The sequence below is a fragment of the Crotalus tigris genome, unplaced genomic scaffold (genome assembly GCF_016545835.1).
Source record: "Crotalus tigris isolate CLP2741 ecotype Arizona unplaced genomic scaffold, ASM1654583v1 scf7180000018777.2418813, whole genome shotgun sequence".
Classification (NCBI taxonomy): domain Eukaryota; kingdom Metazoa; phylum Chordata; class Lepidosauria; order Squamata; family Viperidae; genus Crotalus; species Crotalus tigris.
This window is the reverse complement of record NW_024097195.1, coordinates 577,983-589,364: the sequence shown is the minus strand read 5'-3', so window position 1 is coordinate 589,364 and position 11,382 is coordinate 577,983.

Genomic DNA, 11,382 nt, shown 5'->3' with positions numbered 1-11,382 from the left:
AAACAAAAAACTCCTCGTCTGAACTTTGGTTAAAAGCCAAAGTCATTAATTATTTATCGTCAGTCTTACTGAGTACTTTCCTGCCTCGGTCTTAACCAGATTTCAATAGCATCTTCAAACTGCTAGCTGCCATCTGGACCATATTGCTGCTAAATCAAATTTGATAAACTTTACCCTTCTATTCTCAGAGGTTTATTCAAATGAAATGAAAGCTGGCATTAAATCCAATCTGTTTCCAAACCGCGCAACTATCTTAGTTTCTGAACATTTTGGTAATGAGAGGAAGGAGTAAAGGTATGATATAATTATCTAATAATTACATTACATAGCTGAAGTGATTGCCTTTCTTGCTAATTGCCAGGGATTTGGCAAAAAAATCTAGGCGAATCAAATCCACAAGAATTAGAGACGTTTGTTTTGCAATATGAGTTGTTTTCATATATGGGGCTTTGGTATATGGTGAATTGTGCTATGAATTCTCCCCTTTTTCAGCTCAGAATGTAAGTTGAGGGCTTTGGGTTTCATTGAAATATGTACTTCTAGTTGGAAGGATATCACCTCTCTTCTGGATGTACGGAACAAGTTGAGAAAAGATTTTCAAAGTTTGATTTTTAAAGGTCCAGGTCATAGTAACTCACAGAACACCATCAAGGAAAGTCTTGGAGCAAAGCACTCTCGTGCACGAGCAGATTCAAGATGCTCCAACCCAATTTAACTACAGCCTTGGAGAAATATGTCAATCCCATGATTTAAGGAGCAGAATATTTCATTATTATGTGAATATACCTGAATATTATTGTTAATATTATATTTAATTTAAGCACAGCCCAACTTCAATATGATTCCAGGCAGCTCACAATAGACAAATAAGGTACAGTCTAAATTAGAAAACAAACAAAATTAAAAGTTTAAGGAGTAGAATGAAACTTTTTTTAAAAAAAGAAACTCCTAATTGGCTGCTACAATGAATAAAGGATAGGGAGACACACAGAATAGATGTACCAAATCATATATGATGATTTTGGACAGGATCAATATTTTCCCCTTTCTCACAACATCAGAACTCACAGTCATCCATTTAAAAAACGCAGTAAAATTCAAGACTGACAGAAGGAAATATCTTTTTTATAAAATATATAGGGCTCAATCTCACATTTCTCATATGTCCTGGTAAATATTTTTTAAAAACATGACCTCATGATGTTGCTGTCATCTCATCCCCAATACACAAGAGAGGCAACTTAAAGCAATCTTTACCTGTTTCAATTTAAATTAGTGCTTTCATTATTCTCCAACAGAGTTTTTGCCTTCAACCCAGTTTAGAAAGCATCAACAATGTGATTAATGGTGCAATTAGGACAGGGATCTGCCCATTTCTCCCAGACCACTTAAGTTTCTGGAGGTAAGCTGTCTCTACTCTAGTCACTGGACATTGCTTTTCATGGCTACTTTTTTTAGCTTGGACAACAGAAGAGGCTGAACATCTGACATCCACAAAGGCATCTAATGCTGGATTGGTGTTCTTTGAAGTGCTTGCCAAATCTTATCTGGGTTCCTTATACAAAAACGTTGGGTGCTGTCTCTTTCCAACTTCATCCAATGCCTCTCCTCTATGTATGTGACCTACCAGCCAGGCTATTTTTATATATGGCACAGCGTTCTTTGAAAAAAAAAGTATGATACCTAAGGTCTAAAATAGTCAGACTGACAGATCACAGGCTTGTGAGAAAACTTCCAGAGCAATAACAATTTAACTGGTAGTTTTTGCTCTTCATGCAAAGCTGCAGCCTTTATTTGTCCAATCAGCCTACTCTACCTCACTATAATAGACAGTTACATGTTGTTGTTTTTTCCCAACAGAAGGTGATTTTCACTAGGATAGGACACAAAGTCAGGGAACACCATCAATCACTTTCTTTAACATGTCACAATTAATACTGTAAGGACAGTTTCATTCAGCAGCCTTATTACTGAGACAGAACAGGGCTCAACCATTGGAATAACAAATCTTATGCTGAAATACTTTCCAATTGGCTCAAGGACTATGGATTGCATCTCAAAATGGCAATTTTGCTAAACCCATGATTAAATAGTAGTAATAATGAATTTGGATGGCTTTGAAAGAGGTCCTGATAAATCTACTGAAACTGAGGCTACCAATGACTGCTAATATCATTTGATGTTTGATGGACTGATTATGTGCCATCCAGTTGGTGTCAACTCCTAGCAACCACATAAATAGATTTTGTACAGGATAATATGTCCCATTTTTGTCTTTCAATGGTAAACACTCATCAGTTGTGATGGAATCCATCCACCTTGCTGCTAAATGACTTCTCCAGAGACATAGGCATTTGCACAATGTGTCCAGCCTACGATTATTTGAGTCTAGTGATTTGTGCTTTGAAAGACAACTTGAAAGACTACTTATTGAATGATCCATTGGTGGTGCTGGTTGCAAGAAAAAAATAATGAAAGGAGGATATCATTCTCCACTGAAGGCTTGTGAACTTCCCAAATGCACCCAGTGACACAAAGTCCTGGTCTAAATGGGCTTAATTTCTGGTCCAGCAGGATTCTTGTTACATTCTTACATAAGACTTCTTGTTGTAAAAAGATATCCATACCAAATCTTGAGTAGCAAGAGAGAATCACTTACGGAAAGTTGAATTCATACACATATATGCCAAGGGGATGATCTTATGCAAAAGTATCCCTTGATAGCACCATCAAAGCTGACACCAGCTAGAGCACTGGTTCTCAACCTGTGGGTCGGGTCCCCATTTGGGGTTGAACGACCATTTCACAGGGGTCGCCAAACAACGCAGTCCGCCATTTTTTCCCCCTTTTCCTTAGCTGTGCTACTCCCTTTTATTCTATTGGCTTTCAAAAGCCAATAGGAATTGTCCAGGCTGTCTCTGCCCTGCTGAGCCCGCCAAAAGTCCCATTCTGCAAATGGTGCTGCAAGTTGTCTGCAGCAAAGGTGAGCTGTCTGGAAGTTTCCACCCCTCCCTGCTGAGCAACTACTAAAAATGTAAGTAAAAGAGGGCCAGGGGTGGAAGGTGGGAGGCCAGCGGGCGCAGGGAGGGTTGTTGGCGCGCGTGGGGCCCGGCGGGTGCCTTACCTCCCTTGGGCTGGGCCAGCTGGTGGCTCAGCCAGTGGTCGGCCTGCGCCATCTCTACCGCTTGCCATCTACGCCTCGGCTGGCACAGGGGGTGGCACCACGCATGTGTGGTGCTCCCAGGCAGGGAAAGTCCTCGACTTACGACCGGTTGGGTAGTCCTCCACTTACAACTGGTTGGGTGGTCCTCGACTTACGACTGGTTGGGGTCGCGGCATTAAAAAGATTGAGAACTACTGAGCTAGAGCATGGAAAAGTCAAAGAAGCAGTGCAAGATCAGAAGATGTGGAGAGACCTGGCCTACAGAATCGCCAAGAGTCAGACACGATTGAATGGATAACAGCAGCAGCATCCCTTGATAGAGAAATAAATATAATATTTTTGGACTATAGAGAGAAAGAGGAGTAGGAAAGCAGAATTCTGACCCTTGGGAGTTAGTCATAGATCACAATTCCTATGGTTGGGGGGGAAAAACACCCAGCATTTCTTTTGAATCAGCTATAGGGGGGGGCAAGAGCAAGAACAAAGTCATCCAAGCTAGTTAAAACCTAGCCCTAAAGTTAGCTTCAAAGTTAAGGTTTCAAAGATGTGGCTGTCCTGAAGCAGAAACATCACTAGACAAGAGGTCTGTGCCTTGGAAAATCTGGGAGACAAACGAACAAGCAGAGGTGATCAAAACTATTTCAGGATTCCTCTGAGATAACAAATGAAGTTTCAAGGAAGAGCAGATGAGTTGACAAGTTTATGCCCTTTACCTTGATGAAAAAAAGAAACAGTTCAGGAAGAGTCTGACAACCTGGTCTCTCAGTAGAAACTGTTTTGTCACCTCCGCTACAGTATCTCACCAAAACCCAGCCATCAGCAGTGCAAATAGCAAGAGCTGAGAGGGAGCAGAATTGCTGTTCGTGCTGAAGGGAATCTTGAAGGCAGCTTGCTTTTCTTTGAACTAAGGTCCTTCTCTCAGTTTAAAATCTACCTGCCAGACTCTATCTGACTAAACCTTTAGACCAGGGGTAGGCTGGCTCAGGAATTCTGGGAGTTGAAGTCCATGAGTCATAAAAGAACCAAGGTTGCCTACCCCTGCTTCAGACCATATAGAGCAGGAGTCTCCAAACTTGACAACTTTAAGACTTGTGGACTTCAACTCCCAGAATTCCTCAACCAGCCATGCAAAGTTTGGAGACCCCTGATATAGAGGGATTGTTCCCTGCAAACTCTGAATTTTGCCCTCTTGGTTTGACCATAGTGTTAAACTTGCACAAACCTGGTGTGAAATTAGGGGAGAAGGGATTTAGAATGGGGCTAGCAAATTAGGTAACAAAAGGCAGTGCAGGATCTCTGCTGACATCCTGGGCCTTCAAAACGTAAGGCCTTGGATCTTTAGAAGCACATTTAATAGCCAATAACAGTGGGCATTGCCATCCTTCTGGGCTGGATGAATTTTTATTTATTTTATTATGTCCTGTTTTATGAATTACACCAGAATCCATCATCAGGCAGAATTAAAAGCTGGTCGAATTTTAGAGAGGGAGAAGTAGTGATTATTTTATCACTTTCAAGACAAAACATATCCATTATAAAGAGATGTATATCTCCTTGTAAGATTTTGTTACACAATATTCTTTGGAAGTGCTACAATATTTATGGTTATACTATAAAAATATTTGAGTGCTACATCGCCCCATTTCCTTTCCCAAATGACACTAATGAAATACTCTTAAATTCATTATTGCTTAGCTGGAATGGTATCACAGATTGTTATAATTAAACTCTTCCTGTATTTGTTATAGAGAATTAATGTCTGCAATATCCTGAGATTCAGTTCCTGAATACAAATCCTAAAAAATGAAATGAAAAGCTTCTTCTTTTTTTAATAACATACTCAACATTTATTTTACCTATGGAAAAGAAAAAAAACCAGCATGTTTCTTTTAGCGGTAAATTACATGTTGTTCTAAATATGACACATAAAGAAAGTTAAAAGATATTTTTATTTTATTTTATTTCTATAGCCACCCGCTTTAGACAAGTGATTTTAAACATTTTAGATATTATCTGTTGCAAAAAAAGAATTTTTCCCTGTTCAATCATGTCTGATTCTTAGAGGCTGCATTTCCTGCTTCCTAGGGCTGAGAGAAACTATAACAACAACAACAACAACAACAAAGTTGGAAGGGACCTTGGAGGTCATCTAGTCCAACCCTCTGCTCAGGCAGGAAATCCTATATCATTTCAGACAAATGGATGCCCAGTCTCTTCTTAAAAACTTCCAGTGTTGGAGCATCCACAACTTCTGGAGGCAGGTTGTTCCACTGGTTAATTGTTCTAACTGTCAGGAAGTTTCTCCTTAGTTCTAGGTTGCTTCTCTGTTTGATTAGTTTCCATCCGTTGCTTCTTGTCCTGCCTTCAGGTGCTTTGAAGAATAGCTTGACTCCCTCTTCTTTGTGGCAACCCTGAGTAATTGGCCCAAGGTTACTCAGCTGACATACTGTAAGGCAGGAGTAGAACTCACAGTCTCCTGGTTCTAGTCAGGTGACTTAACCCTACACCAAACTGGCTCTTATCAACACTATAGCTGAAAGGGAAAAAAGTTAAACTTTAATCACAGAGAACCATCCTAGTTAGTTTTCCTTTCATCAAGGACTACAGCTGTGGTTAAAGTTTAACTTGTTTAAAAACTTTTTTTCCTTAGATATTTTTGTGTGCATTTATGCATGGGCATGTGTGTGTGTATTTTTCTTTTTCTGTATATGAAAATAAATAAATAAATAAAAGAGGCAAAAAGAGATATCTTTATTCTGCATTTTTGGAACAATGCTCAATTAAGCAGAAAGCACAGGAATTTGGCTTAAAAATACCCATTTAAAATATTTAAGACTTTGTGGGTTCAGGAGAAAAATGTGTAATATTTTTAGGTGAATGCATGTTTCAATGCATTATTCTTCAAAATATTAAGTCTTCTTTAGTATCATGTTAATTGCTGATTTATACACAATTTATATTCCTGGCCACAAATCTTACTATATATCTAAATATACCTCATTTCTTGCAAAAGGTATAGTCACACTTCTAAAATAATCCAGAGCATGGGGATTTTGTCACTCATTCAAATATTTCAATGCCAAAAGCAGACTTTTCACATTTTCTACATGAGGAAAATTCTGTGTAATTCAAGCATAGCTTATACCTAAAATAACTGAAGCCTGTATAGCAAACTACTTAGTAAAACTGTTAATCCATGAAGTATGGAATTAATATAGTGGATGTTCTTATAAGAATCCTAAACTTCCTCCCTCCCTCCTTTTTCCTTTCTTTCTTTCTTTCTTTCTTTCTTTCTTTCTTTCTTTCTTTCTTTCTTTCTTTCTTTCTTTCTCTCTCTCTCTCTCTCTCTCTCTCTCTCTCTCTTTCTTTCTCTCTCTCTCTCTCTCTCTCTCACTCTTTCTTTCTTTCTTTCTTGATTAAAAGCAGTATTACAATTTTCTAAGTAATTATTGGTTGTTTTTGGTTGATGCTTCATCAAATTACTGGAAGTACTTCAGAGAAATAAAAGGAAAAAAAATGATTGAAGTGACTTCAGATCAATATCTTTTTGCTGATCATCCATCTCCAAAGCAAAATCTTGTTCAATTAAATTCCCATGGTACAGCATGTTGAGGTAATAGCCAGAGGAAAATTAACCCTTAAAATGGGCAGAGGTGACAATCATCAATCAACTGTATAGCCGACTAGAAAATGTGTGATGTCACTTTTAGTAACTCCATTATTAAAGTATAGAATAGTCCTTAAGAGTTGGGAGATTTTTTAAAAAAGAATTATTTCTTAATAATCTCTGGGTATGAGTTTCTGGTGCAGAAAAATCAATAGTTTCACTTCAAGAAAAAAAAAAGATAATGAGACAAATAATTGGAATAGTAGCCCCTGGAGATGGCTGTTATTCATTGCAGCAGATAGAAAGAAAGAAAGAAATGTTATGAAATATGCAGTGGTACTTAAGTAGTTGTTTCTATAATCATATAGCTAGACCCACAATATAAAATATTTCAGTACAGCATGCTTCTATACTATATACTATTAATTTCTCTTACTACATACTGATTTTTCCCCGCATTTCCCCAATATTCCTAAGGTTTACATTCTAACTTTATGCAAGATGAATCCTCACCTTTTGGTCATTGTGAGTTCTTCCCTGAACATTTTGACAACCTTGAAGTTGCATGCAGCAGTGTGTGCATGAATTTCTTCAAAACTTAGTTTTCCTCCAGTCTTGCTTATTTTTCGTGTATGGATGGATCACTGTCTTTATTACTGATAAAGGGCTTATGCCAAAATCTAATGTTGGTGGCTTTATTGTAATGTTGGTGGCTTTATTCTTGAACAAAACAACTTGTGACCCATTAGATCATTGTTTCAAATATATTTCTTTACCTAAACAGAGAAACAGAATGACCAAAACCAGAAAAGCAGTGGAAGTGGGAGTTATTTCCTATTTTTAGCAGCCTTGGCCACAGCTGATGGCCCTCTGGCAGCTGATGTTGTAGCTGATGGGACAGGGCAGGACTGGTCCACTGAACTTCTGGGTTGTGACCACAAATTTGCTAAATTTCAAACCTATAGAAATCATGGCTCCTAGATTTTGGACCCATTCTGTAATTTAGTCCACTTGAAGTACCCTGGTTTAAAAATGTTTGCCCTATGATGCACAGTTCTATCCAGGTAAAGATTACAGACCTGAGAGTTTTATTAATGCACAGATAAGAGAACTTTTGCCATTCATTCATGGAGCACACGGTATGAGGTTATCACTGATTTTATAATTACCTGGTACACATGTGATATAGTGGGTATGAAAGTACTTGATTTGTTTCTATATAATGACCCTGATTTTCATGATAGCAATAGCAATACACTTAGACTTATATACCACTCCATAGTGCTTTACAGCACTCTCTGGACAGTTGATAATATCAGTATATTGCTCCCAATAATCTGGGTCCTCATTTTACCAACCTCACAAGAATGGAAGGCTAAGTCAACCTTGAACCCATCAGGATTGAACTCCAGACTATGGGCAGAGTTAGCACGTAATGCTGCATTCTAACCAATGTGCCACCATGTCAAAAGTTACTCAAAAGATTTTTTAGCATGGAAAGCAGCATGGAATATGTGATGATTTACTTTACAGTCTTTTGGTATAGTGAGAGACATACATAATCCCTTTCTGAATAATGGAAGAACTGAGAATTGGGTCTAGAAACCCACTGTACTGAAGTGAGTACAAAATTGGTATCATATGACCTTTATGTTCTAGTCCAAAATTTTCAAACCAGTTGGAAAAGGTGGCTCCATTCCCAAAGTGTACTCGAGCAATTATATTCTACCCCAGCTGAAATAGAAGAGTCTGAACTTAGATAAAACTAGTAAGATATTTCTCCTGTCAGTCTCAACTCTTGGTAGAGATTCTACACTAAGCCAGTGATGGATGGCAAATTAATCAGTAAATCACATTGTTTTATAAATGAAATAACTGAAATATTATTAGGTGTCCAAACTCTTCAAGTTCTTCTGAATTTCACATGAGCCCTCATGACATTTCAGTCATATCATTTTAATTGTTGATGTTCTAGTTTTTTAAAAAAAGTAGTTTGGCTTCCTGCAATGGTGCCAAATAATTCTGATTGAGCTGAACTGCTTCAGATCCCTTCTCAACACATTACCAAAGTGAATGTGGGGTGATCGCTCCTTGCTTAAACTGCCTTGATTAGACAAATGAAAAATCAAAATCTGTTATCAGTGCATTTACTGCTCAAAATAATTATAAAACATCTGCAAATCAAGTAAAAATCATTTCACCAAAAAGGAAGAAACAAAGTGGAAATGAGGACTGTGTCAAACCCATAGGTTAGAATCATGTAGCCTTTCTGTAAACAGAAAAGAAATAAGGTGCCAGAATTGAAATGCAATAATAATGAAAAAAGCTACACAGCAGGAGTGGGATTTCAGCTCCTTCCTTTACTGCAGTTTCCAGAAAATTAATTCTACTGAGTCTTCAAGAATTACAATATCTGCAACAGCTCAGATATAATTTGTTGATTAAGCATGCCTATGATCTTATATTGTTACTCACTGCAGGCATGTTTAATCAATAAATTGTAACAATAACCCTGTACATTACAATCATCCTCTGTTAAATCAGTAAGTAGTTATTGTACATGCTGTAGGATGTTCAGAATATCTTAGGAGTTTTAAACTGAATTTTGGCTAAATTAGGTTTCATTACAACATTAGTTTTATTAACTTTGTCAGTAAAGTCCTCTTTGCTCCCCAAAATGGTACATAAATATTTGAAGGAATAGCAAAACATATAAACACACATTCCGATCTAGGGCTTGACCAAGAATGCAAGGTATAGATTTTGATTGATTGTTAGATCCATGTTTTTGGATCTTTCACAATTCTGATAGACGTTGTATTCCAACAATACCTTGAAATCACAATGTTTTACCTGCTACATTAAAAAAATCTTTTCTTAACCTAATCTGATGATATATTTTTCCTTGGTGTGGTTTTCTTGCTTGTTTGTACTGGAATGTATTCTGCATTGCTGCTATGTTGGATTGGAACATATTTAGATCTGAATGAAGATAGACTTGCACACCAAGACTGTCAAATGAGACACTTTCGTTGTTTATCAAACATGCAGGCTACTAAGAGTGGGCTACACGTTGGAAAATGTCCTTGAGAGCATCAATGTAGCATTCATCTGCAACTCTTTAAAAGAGCCACGTCTTTTCCCAGATCCATGCAACAGCATCCAGCAATTGCCATATGATCCCAGGAAGAGTTAAAAACTACTTAAAGGGGTTATGTTCACTCTCCAGAGTACCTTTTCGGAAGTAAATCCAGGGCATAGCACACATTACAGACTAGAAAGGTGCCTCAATCAGAATAGAAATGGGACTAGTCCAACCCCCTGCTCAAGCAGGAGACACTATACCATTTTGGAAAAGTGGCTGTCCAGTCTCCTTTTAAAAACCTCCAGTGTTGAAGCACCCACAATGTCTGAAGGGAAGCTGTTCCACTGGTTGATTGTTCTCACTGTTAGGAAGTTTCTCATTAATTCCAGGTTCACTGTTTCTTGTCCTGCCCTCTGATGCTTTTGAAAATGTGTTGGCCCCCTCTTCTTAAGTACTGGAATACTGCTATCATGTCACCCCTATTTCTTCTTTCCTCCAGACTAGCCAAGCCCAAGTCCTGCAGCTGTTCTTCATATGTTTTAGTCTCCAGGCCTTGGATCATCTTAGTTGCTCTTCTCTGACCTTTTTCAAAAGTCTCAACATCTTTTTTATAATGTGGTACCTCAATTTATTCTTCATTTTTATAACTCTTGCTCAACTTGCTGTAAAATAATTACTTTTAACATTTTTTTTAAATTAAGAAAAATAAAAATGTTCATGCTTAGGAATGTGGTTCTTGCACAAGAATTATGTATGAATATCCTTTAAAAAAAATCTGTCCAGTGGTATGCAGAGTCCCACATCTTTAATTGCATCCCAAGAGAAGTAACACATTCATTTTCAGATGCTACCATTTCCTCTTTCGCACAATAAATGAAACTTAAAACATCCTAAAAATCAGTTTGTTTGATTTTTTAAAAAAGGTATTTTTTATAGAGGGAAAAAAACTTTCAGGGAACTGGGTAATTTTATCAATCTCAGTATAAATTCAGTTTCCGAATAATAAGAAACCTATTACGGACTCTTCCTCCTACTTTATGCAACATTTTAATTAATGGTCTTACAACTATTTTTTTAAAAGGGGGATATGGCCAAAGGAGTGGTAGTGATGAAACTAAATGACTATAATTAATGGGAGAATGAAGTAATGGCTTACAAGATGAGAGTGAATACTCTCATCTTGTAAGCCATTACTTCATTCTCCCATTAATTAATATGTCTTATTTTAAACCATTGTAGTAAACCATTATCAGAAGGAAAGTCATGAAGAATAAGGGTTTCAATTTAATAGAACTATTTAGCCTGGCCTTAATTTAAGAAAGCAAACTATTAAACAATTAAATTGTGCCCTGCAACATTCTTGCTACTGTCCTTTCTTACTATGCTTCCATTCAATAACTTGTTTTGAATATCCAAGTTTCTGAAGAGGTTGTTAAAGCCATTTAACTCTGCACTGCATCAGTTTTGAATTCTTGTTTCCCATGATTAGAAGTTCTGGGCCATGAGGAATCAGGAAAGCTACTGAAC